General features: G+C 36.5%; 1 protein-coding gene across 12 annotated transcripts in view; it reads left to right on the top strand.

Annotated features, from left to right (window-relative positions):
- Positions 1-23,953, top strand: part of MEF2C (myocyte enhancer factor 2C) — a 174,519-nt gene that overhangs the window by 51,091 nt on the left and 99,475 nt on the right. Inside the window, exon 3 of one of the 12 annotated variants that reach the window (XM_065923990.1) lies at positions 21,461-21,708. The exons of 10 other annotated variants lie outside the window; for them this stretch is intronic. The gene's annotated coding sequence lies outside the window, so the exon portion shown is untranslated. Of the gene's footprint in view, positions 1-21,460; positions 21,709-21,870; positions 22,001-23,953 lie in introns of those variants that run through there. One more of the 12 variants, XM_065927491.1, reaches the window with a different exon arrangement.

Here is a 23,953-nt window from a genome sequence, read left to right as displayed (position 1 = left end):
CACACCCATACATGACCTCTGGAAAAACCACAGCCTTGATTAGACCGACCTTTGTTGGCAAAGTAATGTCTCTGCTTTTTAATATGCTATCTAGGTTGGTCATAACTTTCCTTCCAAGGAGTAAGCGTCTTTTAATTTTATGGCTGCAATCACCATCTGCAGTGATTTTGGAGCCCGAAAAAATAAAGTCTGACACTGTTTCCACTGTTTCCCCATCTATTTGCCATGAAGTGATGGGACCAGATGCCATGATCTTAGTTTCCTGAATGTTGAGCTTTAAGCCAACTTTTTCACTCTCCTCTTTCACTTTCATCAAGAGGCTCTTTAGTTCCTTTTCGCTTTCTGTCATAAGGATGGTGCCATCTGCATATCTGAGGTTATTGACATTTCTCCCGGCAGTCTTGATTCCAGCTTGTGCTTAGCACCACCATATCCTTTTCAGAAATACTGAAGAATTTTTGTTTCCATCTGAGAAACCAAAATAGTGCCGCACAGGCCCAGTGTAACTTTAAATAATCAGTCCATGGACAGAGGGAATCTGTTAACCAACTCTTTCACAGAGAACAGTGTCATTAGTAAACAGAATTTTATCCTCAAGTATGTCCATTTTTGACCAAAATCTAAATTGTATTCTTTTTCATCAGTGTGCCCCACTCATCAGTGGGGATAAATTCATGACTTTTTTTTTAAATATGCTTACCAAAGTTGAAAATAGCTAGTTAACATTGTGCAGTGTCAAGTTCCACTACTTAAAGTTTTTGAAATGTGTCTCAGTTTATTACCTTAGTGTGTCTAAAATAATTACAAAAGAATTAAATATTACATATAAAGCACTTACCATATTGCCTGCTATTATTTCTGTGTAGAAAGACATCAGTGTGTGAAAATATGAATTTTTATCTTAAAGGAGATGGTTTTTATCCACATAAGGTTTACCAGTACTCTACAAAGTTAGAGATGTTGCATAACTGGAGAGTTGAACCCATTCAAACAAACTGCTAGAAGGAGGTTTGTTATTTTCTACTAAACAGTTTTCAGCCTCTATAGCTTTGGACTTGCGGATACAAATTATTACTAAGTTATTAAATCATGCAGATTCTCTCTACTGCCTCCTCTGCAATGTGCCTTTGGGGAATTTTTTTTTAAATAGGAAATTATTCTACATCATCTTTGTAAAAGTTATTGTATAGGATTATAAATTTCAGCTAAAATATTGTGTATGAATTTTAGTTACATTACCCTGTGCCCAGTTACTAGTTATAATTGTAAGTTTGGAGAATGGAATTTATTTATACTCTATATATTGCCAGTTTTTACTCAGGTACTTTATAAAAGCTATAGATTTAAATCCAGTTTTTATAACTTAAATAATAGTTGTTTGTATTCAGCTTCAAATTTGAGAAACTCCTTTGTAATGCATTTGTGACCCAAGTCATTACCAAAATTGTGCAAATATAAATGAGATAAACAAATTGGAAATAGTAATCTTATATGAAAGCTTATAGATTGGTGTCTGATCTAGTCTTGTAACTAACTATGTATCTTATCAGACTGTTAAAATTCTTTCCAGAGGTCCTGAAATTATTCTCTTTTTTTTAAAGTCATTGTTTTATAGATGAGCTACTAAATGAAAAAAAAGAAAAGTGGTAATAGAGGAAGTTGGCATGGAGAATTCTTGCTGTACTCAGCTCTTTTTATCTTTTTCTAAATATAGTTTTAAAATATTGTTCAGGTCAGCTGATGTAAGCAGGGAGTGCTTGTCCATGACTTCTTTCTTTCCCAATCATTTCAATAATGTTTTGATGAATTAAAGTATGTAAGTGAAACAAAGAAATCAGTGCCAAGTTCTCATATTAAATTGAGAATTGAAATTGCTAATTCCCCAGATATTTTTAATATATTGCTAATCTCAAGACCAGGACTAAATTGGTATTCCAGGACTGAAGTGGTAAATTTTTAATAGAGATGTCTCTTACAAGCAGGTCTTATTATAACATACTAGAATATCATTTATTCTTTGAGGGTGTGATTTATTCTATTTAAATGTAAGCCCTGTAAAGGAGATGTGTTAATCTATTTTTACTCTAAGTACATAAATATGTCTGCTACTGCACTCCAGTCAGTAGATGTATTCAGAAACCAATATGCCTACATTCTCACATTTCTTCTGTAAATGATGAATAATATTGATAAATGAAAATTACAAATCTGCAATAGAGCTTAACTATTGAACACTAAATCATTCTGTTACTAACTCTGTGTTCCAGTGACATTTTTTAGGTTTGAAAAAAACGTCATACCTACACTTAAAAAATACTATATGCTTTGGCCGCGATGTAAGCAAATGTGCATTTGAAAGAAAATTCACAACGCAACCACAAATAATTCCCTCTAAGACTCAGAGTGCCATTTTCAAAAATGGTTCAATTTTCACAATAGAATATTTAAAACCTCTTTCCTGCCAGACTTTACACTTCACATGTTTGGTACAATTAAAAAAGGAGAGTTGGAGGAATGGAACTCTTCCATCTATATTTTGGAAAAACATATTCACTCACCTCAATTTGTCAATGTGCATTAAGAGGGAGGTCATTATACCGGAGAAAAAGGAGGAGGAGGCAGCTCTAACTCATGTGACTGACATGCTTGGAACATGGCCATTAATACAACTTGGCAGTGACCTTGGCAGAGTTACAGGTAATCTCCTTGCAGGGATAAACTATTTGAATGATATTTCTACCCATGTTAAGCACAAAGAGAAGACCCTTTGGAATTTTACACTTTAGTTTTCTTTTATCCTAACATATGCATTTTTTAAATGATCTCTTAATGATTTTCTTTATCCCTTTGCTCTCTGAAATGACAGTTTATCGAAAACATTGCTGCTATCATTTTTCTGTCATTATAGGGAACTATTATATATTGGTAGCACTTTTATTTTTATTATAAGTGTAAATCTATAGTCAAATTTGATTATACCACTCATAACCAAAGTTCTAAAAAGCAGAAAACCCATAGAGAAGATAAAGATTGAAAAGTCACTGTTGAAAAAATTTCTTTGTATTTTATAAAAAAGACTCAGCACTATTGTTATTATCATTACCATATTGGAAATATTTGAATTATGTAATATAAAGCATGTATTTTTATCATGACTTCTTAAATTTTGCAAAAGAAATTCCCAATACATCACTACTTATTTCTTCCTACTTCAGGGTAGGTGGTCACATATGAAGGGAACTATGGTACATAAAAGATTCAGGTAAATTAATGGAAAATGTCACGGCAAATACTAAAGTTGTAATCTTATTAAAACGTCCTACTGCCACTGTAATCTCATATTTAGTAATAATCTGTGCTAAAATGCCTATAACATATAAGAAGCTTCACAAAATGGAATTGGGGCTTGGTAAAAAGCCTCTAAGCAGGTTATAATTTCTTACATTTGCTCCTACGTCACATTTCAGTACAGGAAATGAGCAATGACTCTAAAGGAAGAGCATTTTTTCCCACAGATGTGGATTGATTTAGAACGATTTCTTCCTGCGTTGTTTCTGGGGCTTTTGGCTATTTGAACAAGCTCTTGACAACAGCGTTGAAAGGGCCTGTTGACAGTGGAGGATCTGACAGTTTCTGTTTGGTGTTCATTATTCATAATTTTCATTCTAGTTTAACTTTTGAAAGCAAATTAGATAACTTCTGGAATTAAAGCAAATTCACTAGTCATTTTTATTTTTGAGTTTCACATATATGTACAGTATTAGAAAGCTGTTTTCAATCAATGAGGCATTTATAGTGTACAAGGTGAATTATTTTCATACGGAGAACCATTAAGAATCATTTGATAAGAAGGACATGGAAATTTATTAGGTAAGGCATGTTCAATAGATTACAGTATCCTGCATTTCTCATCAGTGTACCTATAAATTTAACCTTTAACACCTATTTCCAATTTCCTGTCAAGTTGATCTATGTAATCAGAATTTCTTATTATGTTTATGTTACCCAGGAATCCACCAAATGGAAAATTAGAGGTATCTTATCTCTGGCTATAATTTATAAGTAAATGGTCGCTGGCATTATAACATTATTTAAAATCTTAACCATGGGGAAAAAGAGTTGTTCTTCAAATACTGCAATAGAAGTACATGAAGAAACATAATTTTTTAAAAAAAAGAAGCATAATTTCAAGCAGTAAAAAAGTTAAAGTTACTTAGTAGTTTTGGTATATTATATTAAGGTACAAATATGTTAATCTAGTTTCAAAGGATGACGTGGCAAAGTCAAAGAGAAAATGAAACACTCTTTATTCTGGGGGAATCAAACTTTAAGGTTTGTTTTTATATAAAAGCTCAGATCATGAATATATTGGATTTTATTTATTTTACTGTCAACTGATTTAGGCCCTTCATATATAAAATTTTAAAACTAAATGATTAAGATATTTCATTAGAATTTTATAAGGCCGCCTAACACATGAGGCATATGGCAGAGGAATACAAACTTGGAAGCTGGAGTTAGGCTCTCTTACATTAACCCAGTTTTGCTACTTACTTATGGGATAAAGTTGGGCAGGTTTTATATATTTTCAGTGCCTTGATTTTTTTTTCTGAATCAGAAATGTAATATGAAGTATGATCATGATAGTATACACTTATCCAGTATAAGGTTCAGTTGAAATAATAGAAATAATATTCCTGAAACATGTTCATTCAATGAATATCACTATTGTGAGCCTGATTAAAAATTGTTTCACAGGAATAAACCATCAAACACTAATAAAATTCTATTGCCAAAACTTCAAATTTTACTCTTTAGATCTTCATTTTCCTTCCATGTTTCCAATCTGAAATAGACTCTCCTAACATTTGGTGATGGACAGGGAGGCCTGGCGTGCTGCGATTCATGGGGTCGCAAAGAGTTGGACACAACTGAGCGACTGAACTGAACTGAACATGATAATGTTCTGTATTAAAGAAAGCCATAGATACTAGTTTCAACAGGTCATAAAATCTTTCATTAAAAATGAAAGAGACGTGTATCATCCAGTCAGTGCCTCTCACTTTCTTGAAGAGAAAGTGTGTATTAGGAAAAATGAAATGAAATACAAAAATTGAATTTCAGAAATATTTAAAACTTAATTTAAATGTGATTTTGTAGTATACATTGTCTACTTAGTAATTGGTCTGTCTGACTTTTGCACAATGTCTCAATAGAATTTTAGAGATAGATTTGGGGTTTTTTAGAACTTAATCCCCACAATTTATTGTTTTACCATTAATTTTTTAAAATAAAACTTAAATAGCACATACACACACAAAATATTTGAAAATATTTTAAGTGATGGAATGTGTCTGTGTTTGGGTAATTTAAGCATAGAATACAGTTAAAGTTTTCAGTTCAGTTCAGTCGCTCAGTCACGTCTGACCCTGCGACCCCATGGACTGCAGAACGCCAGGCCTCCCTGTCCATTACCAACTCCCGGAGTTTACTCAAACTCATGTCCATGAGTTGGCGTGTTAAAGTTTTAGGGAAAGGCCAACAGCTAATGGAAAAACAGACCTAAATAGAAATGCTTTTTATGATGTGATTTTAAAAAAGAAACAAAACACAAAAGAAATCTAAAGAGACATTTTGCAAAGCCTTACATTTAAAAAAAGATGAAGTAGGGAAAGCATTAAGAGACAAGCAACACCACCCCAGGTATTCGGATCTTTCAGAGGAGCTCAGTCTGTTGTATCTCCCAGCTGTCTGTCAGTGATATGCCTGTCTCTCCATCGTACTCCACACTCTTCTCCTTCTAGAGCAGGAATGGAGGAGAGGCAGAAGTTTCTGTGGGTAGATGGCTGTGGCGAGCATCAGGTGCCCTCTCCAGTTCAGAGTCAGGAGGCTTCCCTATGCAGTGTTTGCATTAACACTGTTTATTTAACTTAAGAAAAAAAATATATAGGATGGTGTCCATCCTGATTTCAAGGCTTCTAGCAAAGAAGAGTTGCTTTCCTTCAAAAGCCTTTGAAATCTGAATCTAGATTAACATCTTTTAAAAATTATTATTTAGGCTCATAAATATATGAAAAATTTACCTATGAAGTTGGCATATTGGCATACATCCAGCCACACAGAAGAGATGTGTGCTCCCTTATCAGAGTTTTCCTGAGAATCTTTTCAACATACTTAATGAAAACTAAAATTTTGACCAAGAATCTTCACAGGATCTCCCACATTTTTATTTACTGTCATTTTGATTGCTGATACTGTATCCATGGAAGGAAAGTTGTGACCCACCTAGACAGCATATTAAAAAGCAGAGACATTACTTTGCCAACAAAGGTCCGTATAGTCAAAGCTTTGGTTCTTCTAGTAGTCCTGTATGGATGTGAGAGTTGGACCATAAAGAAAGCTGACCGTAAAGAAAGCTGACCATAATATCAAAAGCGAAGAATTGATGCTTTTGAACTGTGGTGTTGGAGAAGACTCTTGAGAGTCCCTTGGGCAACAAGGAGATCCAACCAGTCCATCCTAAAGGAGATCAGTCCTGAATATTCATTGGAAGGACTGATGCTGAAGCTCCAATATTTTGGCCACCTGATGCAAAGGACTGACTCATTTGAAAAGACCCTGATGATGGGATGATTGAAGGCGGGAGGAGAAGGAGATGACAGAGGATGAGATGGTTGGATGGCATCACCAACTCGTTGGGCATGAGTTTGAGTAAGCTCCGGGAGTTGGTGATGGACAAGGAAGCCTGGCATACTACAGTCCAGGGGGTGGCTAGGGGTGGCTAAGAGTCGGACACGACTGAGCGACTGAACTGAACTGAACTGTATCCATGAACTCTCAGGGAAGAATTTTTCTTACTGCATATCTTTTATTTTTTCCATACAGTTGATGTCTGTAGTTGCGCTTCATTTCAAATCTATCTTTCATTACACAGTAGGGAGTCACTGATCACTTGTCCTCATCCTAGTACAATTTGTTCCTCAGTCGCTCAGCCATGTTCAACTCTTTGCAGCCCCATGGACTGCAGCATGCCAGTGACAATGGTGAAGGCTTCCTGTCCTTTACCATCTCTTGGAGTTGGCTCAGACTCGGTGATGCCATCCAACCATCTCATCTTCTGTTGTCCCCTTCTCTTGCCTTCAGTCTTTTCGGCATCAGGGTCTTTTCCAATGAGTCAGCCCTTCATATCCGATGGCCAAAGTATTGGAGCTTCAGCATCAGTTGTTCCAATGAAATCAGGGTTGATTTCCTTTAGAATTGACTGGTTTGATATCCTTTCAGTCCAAGAGACTCTCCTACTATAATAGAAATATCCAAATATTTCAGTCAAACCTTAAGCAGATGTATAATCAGGAAATATGAAAATGAGTTGGCTTTCTTAATGTATTAGAATTTCTCTTCCAGTAAAGCTAAGACTATATTATTCATTAATTAGTTTAGGTCTATCAAACTTGCTGATTGACCAAAGATTCATACTAATTTAAGGTCCAGTCATAAGCAGGAATTAAAGAACTAAAGAAATCAACAATAAAGATGAATTTAATGAAACAGATCTTCAAAGGACATGGAAATGTTTAAAAGGTATTTTTAGAAAATTTAGTATGTAGGATAGAGGATTGCCCAAGTAGTCAAAGGCTACTTCATCTTGTATCACAAACCTTTAAAAAGGGAGAAGGATGTCTGACTGACTATAGAAAAACCATATGAGGAATGGGAATAAAGAAGTATTATGAGAAAAAAATTTTTAAATAATATGAAAGTAAAAGTTCTAAGAAATAGTGAAAGCTTAAACTTTAATAAGGGGAGTCAAAATTAAGATATGATATTTACAGTTTTATTCACTTTAACCAAAAACAACAACAAAGGATAAAAAGGCCATATTTCATGTGGAGGGGAAAGTAAATATAGATAATATCAGGAATATTTTAAGTTCCATGAGGGCATGAATTTTTGTCTGTTTTACCCCTTGCTAGATCTCTTAGAATAATGCTTGGAACATAGTAGTTACTGCAAAAAAAAAAAAATGTTGAGTGAAGGAATGAAGTAAATGTTTCTTTGCTTTGTTTTTTACCTTTATTAAGCAGTAAAATGACCTCATGCTTTTAGCCACATACGTGAAATGTAACATGTACTTATGACCTAAGCAATCAAGTGATACTAAATAACAAAGCAAATTTCATGGAACTACTGGGCAAGTCTCACTAAAGCCTAAGATAATCTTAGTAGCAGGGATTCTTATAACAATGCCATTGCAGGGCCACAAGCTGCTATTCTGAAAGATTTTTAAATGAAGACTAGAAGGTAACCATTACAGTGATGACATTAAGAAAAAGGATGAACCAGAGAACCATCCTTACTCTCTTTGCAGACTTAAAAATATACAAGGAAAAACATCACAATGATTTGTTATATATCCTGTAACACCCTGGGTGTCAGTATTAAAACCGGTCATGTCAGTATATTTTAACTGTCTGAGTGTGAAGGAGAAGGATAGGTATAATCTCAACTTTCCAAGGCTTTTGATTTTGTTCTGTATGACATCCTTGTCCTTAAATTGAGAAGATATTCTCTAAACCACACAGATTTGAATGGTAGCTAAAGGAATAGTGAAGTAAATAAATTGCTCATTTAATTTATAGAGTCTTGTGTAAAGAGAGTTTTTGAGGTCTGATCCTTGAAAGATGAGATGAGAACTCAGCATGACCTTGAAGAACTGGAGAAGTGGTCAGAAATCATGAATACCAGGAGAGAGAAAATAAATTCTTTAAATATAAAATGTGGAAGAGTTGGCTGGAAGCAATCTGGCAAGGGAAAAAATGCAAAATTGGAATAGATGAAAAGGTAAACATTTACTTTAAAATTCATGCCGTGTGTGGATAATTAAAAATATGTATCTGATAGGAGTATACAAGAGCCTTTTTTTAGTACTATGTGTATTTTTGGACTCCAGAACTAAGGTCTGACTGGAAGAGCCACAAGGATGGGTGAAAAAGAACAGCAGAAATAGGTGTAATTCAGTCCACAGTCTTAAAGCCCATGACACAAAGACATGATCCCCCAGTGGTGTTCAGAGGTAAAACAACAGGGCTGGACATAAAGTATTCTGCGAGGGATTAGCTATAAGTAAGAATTTCCTGAGAGTGAGAGTTGTGAGATATCAAAATAGGTTACTGAGGAAGGTTATGTTGCTCCTTTTTCCGGAAGGCCTTAAAAATAGGAGAGGTGGAATCTTTATGAAATAATTTGGGTATAGTATTATCTGAAGGAGGGAAAAATGATATGACCTTGCATGGCCCCTGCCGCTATTAATATCCAGCATTTCTACTCTTACCTTGGCTGAATGGAAATGTCGATATGTGTTTATACCAAAAAAAAAAAAAAAAAGACATTTTTTGCTCTTTTGTAACGTAGCAAAATTTATCTGTTGCATAAAGAGGCATTTTAAGGCAAGTCAAATGTCCATGCCCTTCCTGAAATTCTCCATATTAAATTTAAAGAAGCAGTTAATTAGATACTCATATTAAGTATATTTTGTCAAAGGAACTGGGGAGAAACTGTGCCATTTTTCTTTGTTTTCCAGTTCATTAAGATATAAAAGATGAACACTTTTCTATAGCTTTGAATGTTTGAATCCTCAGGAATCTGCCCAGATAATGACTTGGTCTGTTAACTAGTTTCTTGATGACCGTGTCGCCTTTTCTAGCATCTAAAAGGAATGGGCTCCCCCACCGCTTCGCAGAACTCTCTTGGTATTGGATCCACCCACAGGCCTGAGTGCCACCAACGTAAAAGTTATTCCAGAGGTGTCTTCACTGTGAAAGGCAGTGTTTGCCACAGGTCCCTTCTTGCCAAGTTAGAAATCTCAGCGGTTTCCTGTTTACCACAGGCTCTCTCAGAGCGCCTGGGATACATGGGCGGCCATTTTGAGCTTTCACTTCACGGTCACCTGCCCAGCATCTTCAGTTGAATTCAGACTTGGATATAATATGCCCTTGTTGCTTGTGGAGCTTCTGAGTGGCTCTGCCCCACAGTATTCATCAGCTGGTAAACAGTAAACGTGTGTAAATACATAAATGAAGACCTATGTGCCTTTATCTATACCACAGGTTTCTACCTATGAACGTAGCAGGAAAGGCTGATACATGCCGAAAACATACAAACTTACTACATCGTCATGTGTTGTCACGCAGTGTAGGCTCTGATAGAGCAAGCTATGTGATAGGTTGTGGGGGGAAAAAATGATGTGAACTTCTGTAACACACCAGTGTGTGATTTTTCTTCCAGCTCTCATAAATAGATTGCCAATACTGTCAACTGTTTTTGTACAGTTGATTTGTATATTATATTAGGTGTGTGTCTTATAAAGTTGATAGCCGTAAAATTACTTCTAAAAAAAATATATTCTAAGAGTTTGCATTGCAGTTGCATCCAGAGGTCTCCAGCACAAAGAATCCTAAATCAGTAGGTAAATGTATAAAATCCTCAAGTAGAGACTTCTGCCTATAGAGGGATAGTGCAGTAGACCATAATTGGAGGAGAAGAAGGAAGAGAAAGAGGAGGAAGAGAAAGAGGGTGGGGAAAAGATGACAGGGTTTTACCAGACTTAGTTAGATCCAGGTTAGAAACCTACTCGAGATACTTTGAAGGACCACAGGATGCGTGCCCCAAGCCTAGAGATAAGATGTCTATAATAAGTTCTCTGCAGTTTTCATCTTACCATAAATGAGGTTGATCCCCTGACCCATCCTCAGGGAGACACCTGTTTTGATGGTTTTTACCAGAGTCGAGATGAATATATGCTGACTCATATACACTCACCTGCTTTCTCTTATGAGCCACCACATTCATTTGGGGAAAGGAAGGGGGAGAAAACCATTGGTGCTGATCAGCCAGTAAATACTGACATTTTAATGGAAAGTATCTAGCTCAAGTTTCACTCTGTTCCCCTGGGAGCATAGTGAAGGAAACTGTCTTTTTGCCATCAAGGGTAAGAAAATGTTAGGTAAGTTAAAGAACATTGAGTTTAAAAGTATTTCTTAGATTCCACTAAATCCCTCTAAACATATTTTCTGTGTATAGTTTTAAATTTAAGGTACTCTTTTTTGAATATTACCTTGCATCATAGAGGAGTAGTAGAGGGTGTGGTTCGATTACCAAGTCTAGGACTGAGTTCGTAGGGGTTCAAATTATAGCTCTAACACCAGCTCTGTGACCCTGGGCAAGTAATTTAACTTGTCTACCCTCCAGTCTTTTTTTTTTCTGTCAAAGGGAAATGGTAATAGTTCCTGCCTCATAGGCTGCTGTGAGGGTTAGAGTCAATAGATGTAATGTTTTTAGTGCCATGATATTTGATAACTTACAGCTAATTATTTATTCAATTTCTAAATATAGTTAGCAGTCCAAAGTACGTAATGTAACCTTGATCTTCACTGCTTATTTTGCTTGAGACTGAGGTGAACCAACTTTTCAAGGCAAAAAAAAAAAAAAAAAAAAAAGTTGAAAAAGCAATTATATTTACCAGGCAACTAAACATTTTGGTCAGCTTAATTGTTTCTCTAAAGCATCCTGACTTCATTTTGTCTTACACCTTTATTGAATTTATACCATTTAGGAACTGCAAAGGGGGCTTTAGAAGCAGAACCCAGCTGCCTTTATACGTCTGAGGACAATGAGAGTCAGCAGAGCTGACGGCCCAAAGGCCTGCAGCTCCTGGGTAACAGAACCCACGTTAGGGTCCAATTCCAAATACAGCTTTCTTCACAATGCACTTTACTGCCTTTCAGTACTTTGGACTTTGGACACAAATTACACTAATTACTAAATATTTTATTAATATTTTTACTTAAAAAAAAAAAGTTTTCTGCACCTGTTTCTGTTATGTTTGTGTTCCTTCGTTGAGCTAAAAGAATAGTGTGTTCCTATCAGTTATTATTCAGCAACGCTGTTAGGTTTTTACTTGAGCCAGTCACCGAGCTAAGTGTTGGTTTAGATCATTTGTGTTCAGTGATCACAGGAAAGAAGCCTGTTCCTTTCTTTAAAGCTAGCATTTCCCAAGGGATATTCCTGATAAATTTGTGAATACTCCAGATTCTGATGTCACACACATTAAAGAATATGAAAAGTCCTGTAGCAGAGAAATCTATTTTCCTGATTTTTTTCATCTTCTAACTTACTGGCGGGGGATATGGGGTGCTGTAGGGTGGGGAATCCCTTGTTGGCATCCTCAGAAACCAGTGATCTTTGGAATCCACTTTGGGATTTCTAAGGAGAGTCGTGAGCTTGCTTCCACCCTTGGGTGCTTTTCTTCACAGACCCTAAGGTTTAGAGAATCGGGATGAAAAGCTGCCTGTGTCAGTAACTCCTCATGCGTCGTAGCATGGTCTTTGTTGCAGGGGAAGTACTGTAATACTTTCCGTGGAGTACTATCTGCCAAGGATGACTTGGGCTTTCCCTGAGAAGAGCCTGGGCTGGAATGTGCAGACGTGCTGAGATAAGGGGCCACCCGCCAGGCCTTGGGCCTGGGACCCGACTCGGCTCTCCCTGGCCCGCGGCCTCCGCCCTGCGCAGCCTGTCCTGCCTGCATCTCAGGGAGGAAACGTTCTGTTCTTCTGAAAACACCTCTGTTCCTAGCTCTCTGACAGTTTCACTTTCCATATCCCCTCAGTTCTAAGCGTGTAGAGAGAGAGATAGAGAAAGGCGATGAAATGAAAAATCAAGTGGGGCATGCTTCTCATACAGGGAAGAAATTCGTATTTATGTGCCTGCTTTGTGTGCAGATATGACTTGAGTTTTGAAAGGAGAGAAGCGTCCACAGATCACTGGACGAGATAGGGAGGGACGTGAGTGTGCGATGAGAAATATTGGTTGGCACCGAGCATAAGAGAAGATGCTGTGCTAGTTTCTATTAAAAAAAAAAAAAAAGTCTATACTATGACTCATTTAGGAAAGAAAAAAGGCAGCTTGACTTAAAAAAAAAAACTTCCAGATTTTCAAGGTATTTGATCAATATGAAAACAGATGAGTGTTCATTTAGGCTTCTTGGCAAATTATACAATTACGTTCACCAAACAGGACATAAGAGCAAAATGATGGAATAAAGGATCAAATTTATACCACTCCTCCACAAAAAAAATGACAGGGGAGAGAGAATTTAAAATGTATGCCCACTTTTCTTTAAATAAAGTTTCCTTGAATAGGAAATTTTGACCCTTCCCCTTACTTAAAATTCTATACTTTTTTGATGGACATTTATATTTTGCAACTTTTAAAATCAAAGTGTCTATTGTCCTTCACTCTAATTTCCTATTTATTAAAATTCACAATCCTTAAATTTGGTATTTTTCCTCTTAAAAAGGCTTTAAAAAGTTTTAGATGGTTCAGTTTGTCTAATTCCTTCTAAGTAGGAAATTAATCTGTTTGGCTTGAGGCTACGTAGCTTACTCTCATGGGATGCTTGTGTCCAAAGATGTGTGAATATTTCCCATACAGTGAGACGCTGGCATTATCTCTGAGATCTTAATCAAAACTGTGCTGATTGCTTAGGAGTTGGGCCCTGTGAGAGAGGAAATCAGTCAACCTAAAACAATGACTCAGTTACATTAGTAATGTTGTAAGATTGTTTATTTCTAAAAGAGTTTTAAAAATACAGTTTAAAAAATATAATTCTTACGTTATATTTGCAGAAATTTTATGTTGTAATTGTCAGACTGCCCATGGTATTGTCTATATTTAGCAATGCAAAGTGAACTTACATCCCCGAGACCTATTGATGTTTCAACCACTGGGCATTACTTAAATGAAACAGCCACATCTCAAGGGAAGATACACTGCTGGATTCAACTAATATAAATTTAGAAACGTTTTGCATTATACTGTATTCTCCCTGTTTCAAAGTATTTACAGTTTCTGTAAAATTAAATCATGTTAAAGTGAAGAAAACAAGTTTACACAGGGTAGTCAAGAAGCTGAATTGCATCTAACTGAATTTTTGCAAATGAATGTGGATCTATTTTTTCTCCTGAGCCTCATATCCTCCTTATATAATATATGCGTTATTATTCCCATTCTCTAGCTGAGGCAGCTGAGGTTTACGAAACTGTGAATTGGCCAAATTTGTACCACCAGTGATGGGTGGGGTGCCGGAACGTTCACCCTCCAGATACTGCCTTGTTCATCCGTTGTTTACGGCTCGCCTGGATGTCATGTTTGCAAATAACCCTTCCCTGACAGCGCTGACCACCTGGGCCTTTCCTGTGTCGTCACCCCTACCTAGCCTGCTCTGCTGCGGTGCTTTCTCTCTGTCATTTTTCTATCTGCAATCATTATACAAGTCCCCTGTCTCCCCTAAAGTCTCGGTTTCGTGATGACCGGTACCTGTGTTTTGTTCACCCTGGCGTCTCTGGCACCGATTATAATGCTTGACGTATTTATATCTACGTGACTGTTGATCAGACTTTTTCCATTGATATGTGTCATATTAAACAGCACGATTTTGGCTCACCGCCTCCGATGCCGTCAGCTTAGCCAGGATTTGATTGGCCGTGTGGTCCAAGCTAGAGTTTAGTTGAAATTCTCTGATGAGCATACACCACATATAGTTTCATATAGTTCATCTGCTGCAAGGCTGGTTCAGATCGCCTGCCTTGTGTCCCGTAAAAGGATCTGCACTGCGTTCGTGCACCTTAATCTCATTTCTGACCTTTAACTGTCACCCTTCCTGACCACCAGCCCTGACAAAAGTTCCGAAGTATTAAAACGTGTGTGTCGCACAGCCCTGGTATGTTCTGTAGTCTGCGGGGCAGTCATGTAGAGTCCTCTTGTCCTGAAGTTTTACACAGATAAAGGGAGGATATAGTTTTGAGAGGAATGCTCTAACTACAAAGTGCATCCTGAAGGCCATTTAGCTCACAATGAAGGTCTGTGTTTAAAATAGCACTATAACAAAGTAACTACAGAGTTTTGGCAAGGGCTTCAACTATTTATAGAACTAAGTAAGGCATAGTAAATAGGGCTGCAGTACCCAGTTCTCCCTTGCCATAACCCCAAACTTAGGAGAAGCACTGTAATTATATTTTTCAACTTAAAAAAAAAAATCATAGTAGCCATTATCAGTTTAACCATACGGAAGCTCAGGCTGAGATTTCTTTTTTAAATGCATACTTTTGATTTTCAACAGCTGCACTGGGGCTTTAATCATATATTATCTTTATGAAGCCTTTTTCTAACATATGTTAATTGGCTGTTTTCTGTGACAAATTATGAGCTCTTACTTTGATGAGGTTCAATTGCAATCATGTTGGAGTCGAGTATGTAGAGTTTCCACCCCTGCTAGCTCCTCAAACCACTACAAACACCCGCACGTCACTGCAGTGCTGAGTAATGGCAGGATTGGGGCTGGCTGATTTTGCTACAGATTTTTTTTTTCCACAGGATATTTTCAGCTTCTTTGTACTAAATCTGTTGCAGGGTTTGCCCTTTTTAGCAGAAGCATGCTCTAAAATTAACATCAAATCTTATTGGAGATTACTATAATACAGTGAGAAATATTTCATAATACAACACCCCCAGCGTCTGTTTTGCTTTACTAACATTTTAATACATTTGTGAGACATTTTGTAGAAAAGTCAGTCAGTTTTAAGGTTGGTAAGTGTTTTCTAATTCGTCAGCGTTTTGTAATGAATGTTTTGAATTTTGTTCTTTTGAGGAAAAGAACAGTGATTTATTGAGAGCTGACCAAGTGTGTATTTAACTGTCATAAAGAAAATGCACATACTTTTTTTGTTTTTTTCTAGGTGTTGCCAAACATCGGTAGGCTAAAGATTCCATTACATTTTCCTTTTTCTTTGTAGTCACATCTGTTGGTCAGTGATAAAAAGAATTACATGTTCCATCAAGGTTAATGTCCTATGAGATGCATAACATCCATTCCAGTCGTCTGTCCTAATGTCGGTTTTTATATATGATTAGGAAGAGCAGATATGTTCTAATCCATCTACTCTGAGAACTGTGAGACAGCCTGCATCAGAAACCAGCAGATGATCACTGATAGCTATTGTTAGACTAGACGCAAAAATACAGTGCATTTGTTTGTATTCAGAGGAAAATAGTCAGGTCAGTGATTAAGGCCTTCAGAAACTGTGTCAAACACCAGTCATACTGGGATTAATTTCTCTATGTTTCTGCCTTGCCACCTAAGGTAAAGGGTCTGTAAACTGAGGTTCTCCAAAGCCAAAGCTTGGGGTCAAATTTCCACGTAGGTATTAGAGTTTAGAATAAGATGAGCCAGATGTGAATAGGAGCTACTCCTCAAGAGGCTGTTTTTAATCAGCCGTTTCCCAGGAGTAGCACACAGTCAATGAGCTCTAAATCCTGAGGCTACCTGTGCACGTAGGAAGGCCTGGGAACATCATTACAGAACTTACATTTGAGCATATGTGGAAAAATTAGAGCAGAAATTAAGGGTAAGAAAGGTTAACTTCAGAAGTCTTACTTTGGTAGTGCTGTTTTAGAGGGTCTTAAAGAGATCATTTCAAATGTTTTTTTTTTTAAAGGAATATTAAACTTAACTAAATGCAGGTACTACTCTATTAAAAGAGCCTTGTAAATAAGCCAAATGAAAAGTTACTATTGATTTATGTTCACCAGAACCATTTATATATGTATATTACTTTGAGAAGGTACACATGCATCAATTTCATCCTGAGTAAATAAATATATTTTTTTTTTTCATTAATAGCCCTACAGCTAGAGAGAAAGTCTTCAGGAGTCAGGCATGGTGTTGGAGCATGCATGATGTTTCAGTGTGACTCTGGAGTCAGGAGGTGCCCTGTCTTGAGCTAGTGGACACAAGGAAATTTATTTGTAGTTCCACTTGATAAGACACATATACTTAATTGGCTTTAAGAAAATAAACCAAGGTAAAGAATGATGTGTAAATGAAACAGGGAACCTGACACTTGACTGTATGGAAGCCCGTGAGCCATGTGGCTTAATTGGGGCCAGTTGGGATCATTTAATGATTGCTGTCAGAAGATCAGATTTAATTCTCCTTATAAGAAGACCACGGTGGGACAGAGTTAAACAAATTGTCATCAGAGGTTTCAGATGAACAAAGCCTTAATTAGGTTGATTAGGATGCTGTAAAGGAGATGAAGAGAAATAGAAAAATTGATGAATCACGGGCTTCCATGTTGAGCCACATATAATAGTAATATCAAATATCTGTATTTTGATTTGAGATATGATTATGGCATTTTGAATACTATGTAAATTATCATAGAAAATTTCTTTGTAAACACTTTACATTTCTAAAGTTTAGCTAGAGACAAAAGTAAATGACATTCAGTGAATGTAAATAGCAAATGATTTATCAAGCATATTCTTCTTAATGTAGAACAAAAACATTGACAGGAAGACAGTAGTATTTCTTCTCATTCAAAGGTCACTTTTAAAATATTAATAAATTGGTAAAGTAAACAACAACAGAGGCAAATCATTTTCAAGAACATAATTTTCAATCATGTAATGTAACATTTGAATATAGATTATTATTTTATTACCTTGCCTTTACTTAAAATGTCCTTTTAACCATTTATATCACAGTCCTAATTGTATTATGATCATTTATTAGTGATATTACTCAGGACCACTCAGGTGTCTTAAAATGCACTCTTGTTGTTTACACACATGTTATGAAAACCTAAAATGTGTTTTTTCAATTTGTTGCAATTTTGTGGGAAAGTATTCCCTCTGTACAAACACACACACCCACACCCACACACAGGCAAATGGATTAGTAAGGGTGATAACTGTGTCTAATACACACAGGCTTTTGAGAAAAAAAATTGTTGAATATTTACATATTAATAATGAAATATGATGTATTAAAGATTAAGAAAATAATGAATAAGATTTTTTCAAAAGGATCATTAGAGGCCTGGAAATTCAGATTTTTGTCATAACAAGATGAAAATTTCTAATAGCACATCCCCCGTGTCGAGCCTAGCGGGCTTTGAAGGCTGACCCTTTAGTTTCGCTGGTACTGGTGTCATAGAGTGCTTAACTTGCTGTATTCAATAACAGCAACAGAACATCCAGATGCATGTGCTTTGGGAGCGCTTGCAGCTGGGGAGCAGAGCATGCTCTGTGATGCTTGGTAGGTCTTGCTTTGTGATGAGGACAGGCCTGGCTCTGCGTTGGTGGTGAGCCCTGCCCCATCACTCGGTAGCTTTTAGAAGAAAGCAAGGTGGACATGCTGTTGTGAAAAATCAGGAAACCAAAGACTTGATGGAACCCTGACTTAATTACTCAGTGTGATGCGGAAAGACTAGAAACTGTGGCGTGGTTGGATAGCACAAGGCTTTTGACATCTTTAGACCATTCGGAGTTTATTTTAGCATGGGATTGGAGAATACTGTTTAAGCTCCTCTGTGAAAAATATGTCCAAGGCAAAATATACCATGGATGATCATGACAAGGAAGCTGTGCTTCCCTTGTGTTTATTAAATTGTTTATAATGAAATACAGTTGTTTAAAGATTTCTGTCTCTTAAATTCTAGTTTTGTGTAAATAAAATGATTTATATCAGTGATAATGGCAGGTTAGGCCCACTTACTAAATTAATTGCAGGGGTTTTCAAAATGAGTTCTTTTTTAGCCTTATTATATTTCTGACATACATTTCATCTCCTTTTGTCCTTGGGGAAAGATATTAAAGTAGGACTAGAAACATTAATGTAGAGTTTTCAGCAGCCGTGGTCATTGGGAAAATTGATATATTTCCCTAGTTATTTCCACTTTTGCAGCCTGAAGCTCTTCCATGACTGATACTTATGAGAAACTTCTTAATTTTTATAACACTGTAAATTTTTCTTCATCTAATGATTGTTGCTAATGGATAAATGAGATATTACCTTCAGAAGTTGCCCATCATCATCTCTGCAAAGTGAGGTCTTCATGGTATAAGTAAAGACTACATGGTCCCCTTGATAACCTTATTGTACATGACTTTCAATTTGCCTCAAAACTGAAGCAGTCTTAGAAGTAGTAAGCCACGTCCTCATTCCTGCTCTGTACCTAGCCTTCACCTACAGTACCACATTTAATGATTACACTATTCTAAAGATGAAGAAGTCTTTCCCAACTGTTTTGTAAGGCAGGGGAACGGACAGTGGTTCCAAGTGATTAAATTATTAGTCTGTAATCAGCCTCCACTTCTCAGAATCTCTTATTCCATATATGAGATGCTATATAAATACAATGAAAGATTAAGTGAGATTATCAGCCTTCTTCATGTATAAATGAAAAATGTTCTTAGTAGTCACTAAAAATAGTGACAAAAAAAATACCTGAGAGATAAAAATCTTAATAAATTAATTCATTAATCAACCAATAGTTATTAGCTCCCACTGTACGCCTGGCACTGGGGTAGAAACTGAGAATGCAAAAGTCAGGCAAGCCAGACTTGGCCCACAGATGTTGTGGAAGTCAGCAGACAGACAGAATTTCTATTATGACATGCCACAAAGGAAAGCATGGTGCTCTGAGTCCTCACAGGAGCATTTGATGTGATCAGGAATGTGGAGTGCTTTTGGGAGGTGAAACTGGAGCTGAGTCAGAGAGGAATGGAAGAAGTTAAGGAGGCACAGAAGAGAGGGAGGAATATTTCGGGCAGAAGGAATTGCATATGCAAAGGCCCTGTGGTAGGAAGGAGCATGGCGGTATGTGAGGAACTGAAAGACAGTTGACATTATTTATTATTTGTATGTGACATTATGTTACTATATTGAAATGACTCAAAATTAATCATATTAACTTGGAATAAACTGAGAAAATAACTTTAGTATGGCATGATGGTACTTATCTGGTGGAGAAGAATGAGTAATATTATTATCCTTAAGAGGATGTCTTAGCTATATGTCTTCAGAACAAACTCAGCTTGCATTCATACCTAGGGTGATATAGCATTCAATATAATACATTGTAAACTTAGAGAGAAATGGAATAACTTTCAAGACCAAGGAAATATTCCTTAACTAATAAGACATCACGCAGTTGACTAACAATAAGATTAATAATTATTATAGTATCTTTGGAAGTTCCTGGATCAGGATGATCCCCTGGAGGAGGAAGTGGCTACCCACTTCAGTATTCTTGCCTGGAGAATTCCATGGGCAGAGGAGTTACAGAGAGTCGAACGCAGCAGAATGACTAACATTTTTGAAGTTCAGAATACTTCTTAAGAGAAAAAAGTGAAAGTTCTATTTGTTCCTTTTAACCAGAATATAATTAAAGGCCTCATATGTCTTTCAAATATATCATAAAACAGAAAGTTAAATGTATCTAGATGCAGCATAATGAGCAAAGTTTTCCAGTTAAAATAATAATGCATCATTTAATTGTTTGAATTAGTAATACGAGGCTTGAAGCAACTGGGCTTATGTTCATTTTTGTCCTTTGCTAAGTAACCAGCTTGTATTTATTTAACCGTATAATTTCTTGTATGATGTAGCATGCTTGGTTTTCAGCCTTGAGTTTTTACAAAACAGTTTATGAAGATGCTAATGTCAGTGAAAATGTGAGTCAGTGAAAAAGTTATTTGCTAATGTGAGTAAAAAAAAAAACAGAATTCTTCATTGCAAACTGACATCACATTTTTTAATGTTTTATCATTATTCATAGGCTGTTTTTATTTAAGTGATTGCACTGTGCCTATTGTAGCAAAATACATGCTTTGCAAAGATAAGTTTAGCAGCAGAGAATTAATTTCTTCCCACATCTTTTAATGTGGCATGGCAGTCTCACTCTAAGATCAAAACATAAAACTGAAGGTTATGTTTAATTTCTAAATCAAAGTGTTGTGGGAAGATGATTGAAATCTGAAGATGACTCAGATCCACTTGATATGTGGTTTTCTTCCTACAGAAATCTTATGGTAGACTGCCATTTCCATGTTAGAAAGAACCTAATAGTGATGAGATTAAAATAAATAGTTTCACTATATACTGAAAGTTTATGCTAGTTACTTTGATTCTTAGTCTGAATTCTTGTTAAAAACTTTGAAAATGTCGATAACTTAGGTATCTCTTTCCTCTCCCCACCACCATCCAGTATATCTTTTTTTTTTTAATTATGGAGGCAAAGAAGTAATCTGTGTGTTTTCCCAACAAACACTGATTTTTTTCCACAATTTTCATGATTCTATTTTTTACCAAAAAATTAAAATAATGTATCCATTTGGCTCTTCGCCTGTATAGAATTCTTCATGTGCCTCCAGGGAGTGAATTAAGGTTATATGGCTGCATGAGCTGTGTTAAGATGATTTTGGTGAGGCGTGGTAAATGGTAATTGCTGTGCATCTCCTACTTCACCAAAATGAACTTATTTGTTTCCTTATTTTTATTTCTTCTAGCAGTCAGACAGAATACTAAGGTAGAGCTGAAATGGATTCTTTTTTCCCTCAGGTGTCTTAAGAATAGGAGTCAGAAGTGTCGTCCCGTGTCTGGACTCTCTGCTTGGCCCTTCTCTGAACCTCCCAAAGGCCTCGCTGTGTGGGGTGTGCAGCCCGGCGCCCTCAGACAGCTCCGCTCAGAGAAGGAAGTGAAGAGTTTCGGTTCCCATTTTACACTTCTGGAACAGTTTAGGGAAGGAAGCACCTTTACACCTTTTATTGTTCGTGGTTGCTGACATCATATCCTTCCCTGACCAGCCTGTGCGTGTTTCCTGCCATTCTGTCAAGATTCTTCTGTGTTACTGGGAGGGATTTGTGGGAGGGAGGGAGAGAGGAAGAGAGCAAGAAAGAGGGGGAAGGGGCAGGAGGCGTGTGTCACTCAGGGGAGCTGGTTTGTAAATGAGAGGGCCCCGGGTGGGAGAAGGAGCTTTAGCATCTGTCCGCAAGAAATCCGCCTCTCCCTGGGTCTCAAACCTCTTTGCCTTCATCTGCCTGCTTATGCCAAACTCAAAGTGAACAGAAGCCTGCCATAATGAAGTTCCCCTTTTTTTTAGTAAGCAGCCTGATTTTATTTTTCTTATATTTAGGTTGGCAAAAAGAAAAAAAAAATGCAGAGGACTGTAGCTCTATAGAGTGTAACTATGGTAGACTGTTGTTGTTGTGTTTTTTTTTTAATTACTGATTGTTTCTCTGTAGCTCTGTCATTTTCCAAGAATTCTTCTTTTATGTGGAAAGAAGTAGCGGCAAGGCTGCTGGAATTATTTTAAGCTTATGGTTGATTGTACATAATGAAAGTTCTCATTGTAACTCGAATACTACTACATGTAGTTTAGCTGTTAGATCCTTTTCTTCATATACATACAAAGCAATTTTTCAGATTAATGAGGTTATGTCATCTCTTTTTCAACCTCTCTAGGCCTTTTACAAACTAATTCTTGAAACCAACTTTGCAGTATAATTTTTGTGTAAAAATCATGTTGAAAAAATAGCTATGCTAAGAAAATAGCTACTGAGCTGTTGTTGACCTTCCTAACTCTTTGAATTTTTACTGACAACCTTGAAACATGGTGACCCATAATCAAATAATCTTTAAGCCGAATAGTCCAAAGCACATTTTGCTTCATGAAAACAATCTCATCATCACCACATCTTCTTCTGCATATGTACTTAGTCATATCAAATTTTGCATTTCAGAAATGTTCCAAAGGCAGCACCCTTCAAGACATATTCATTTTTTATGGGAAGTAAGATATTTGAATGCTATTAAAATTTAACCTTGCATTCTCTTTATATTGTATATTTCACAGAATATATCTAATGTCATTTTTAATCAGTTATTTTATATATTTATACATATTGATACAAACCATTTCTTTCTGGCAAAATATGTCCCATTGTGTTTTAAGAATTAAAAAAAAAAAAAAATCCTTGCTCTGCTCTTTTTAAGAACTGTCCCTTGTTTCAAAGTTGTGAAATATTGGGTGGTGAGATGGAAGAACTCTTCTAAGTTTGATTCATCAGGAATTCTGTCCTTCCGAGGAGACTCTTCTCCAGGGATGTTTCTCTACTCGTTTGGTTGTTTGTATTTTGAAATCAGGATCCGCAGAGGTTGTCATCTTCCCCGCCTCGTTCCACTCTCTAATCTGTTCACCCTGACCTTCCACCTTAAAGTGAATAAGCGCTTAGGCAGGCATAGTCCTGTAAGCCGATAGTGCCACCGGCCTCAGCTCAATGAAAGAAAGGAAATTGTCCCATATGCATTTGCTGTGGATTCATGGGTTGGCTTTTCTGTGACCGAGGAAACCTGTTTGTCTCTTTGGGGTCTTGCACATGCATGGGAAATACCATTCTATCGTGCTGCTTGCTTCTAAGGTAAGGCTGTAGGAAACACAGGAAAGTTGTCCAGTTGAGTGATATTTTAGACTGACTCTAAAAATAGATAGATGGACAGTGTTTGGCAATAGTGAATATGCAGTTGTGCCTTGCAGATTTTTCCTATTTTTTTTCATATTTTAATGTAATTTTTAATGTATCTTGCAGCTAATTTTTTCCTGTCTGTCCAAATGTGTGTTATTTATATAACTCTAAAACTTTGAACTACTTCCAACATTCAAAATTACCGCTGGAGTAATCATTTTGATGAGCCCTGTGTGGTCATGGAATTACTCAACATATATATTTATATATTCTCAGAGGCAGAGCTGAGCTGTAGTTTCATAGAAGGCATTGGGAAAAAGAGAATGGATAGTCTTAGTATTTAAGCAGCACTTAATCCACCAGAACTAATTATATCATAATAGCTTCTGCAATTAGATAATCAGAGAAAACTTAAAAAAAATTTATTCAAGGTGATAAAGAATTTAGAAATTAAATTAAAGAAGTCAAAAGACAGCTAATGTGATCAGACCAAGTGTGTAACAGTTCCAATTCCTATTCCAATAACTTTGAATTGGAGCCAAATAATCTATTAAATAGCCAGGACATGGGCTTAATGTTACATAATACA

The sequence above is a fragment of the Muntiacus reevesi genome, chromosome 1 (genome assembly GCF_963930625.1).
Source record: "Muntiacus reevesi chromosome 1, mMunRee1.1, whole genome shotgun sequence".
In the NCBI taxonomy this organism is placed as follows: domain Eukaryota; kingdom Metazoa; phylum Chordata; class Mammalia; order Artiodactyla; family Cervidae; genus Muntiacus; species Muntiacus reevesi.
This window is presented reverse-complemented; position numbering and strand designations above follow the sequence as displayed.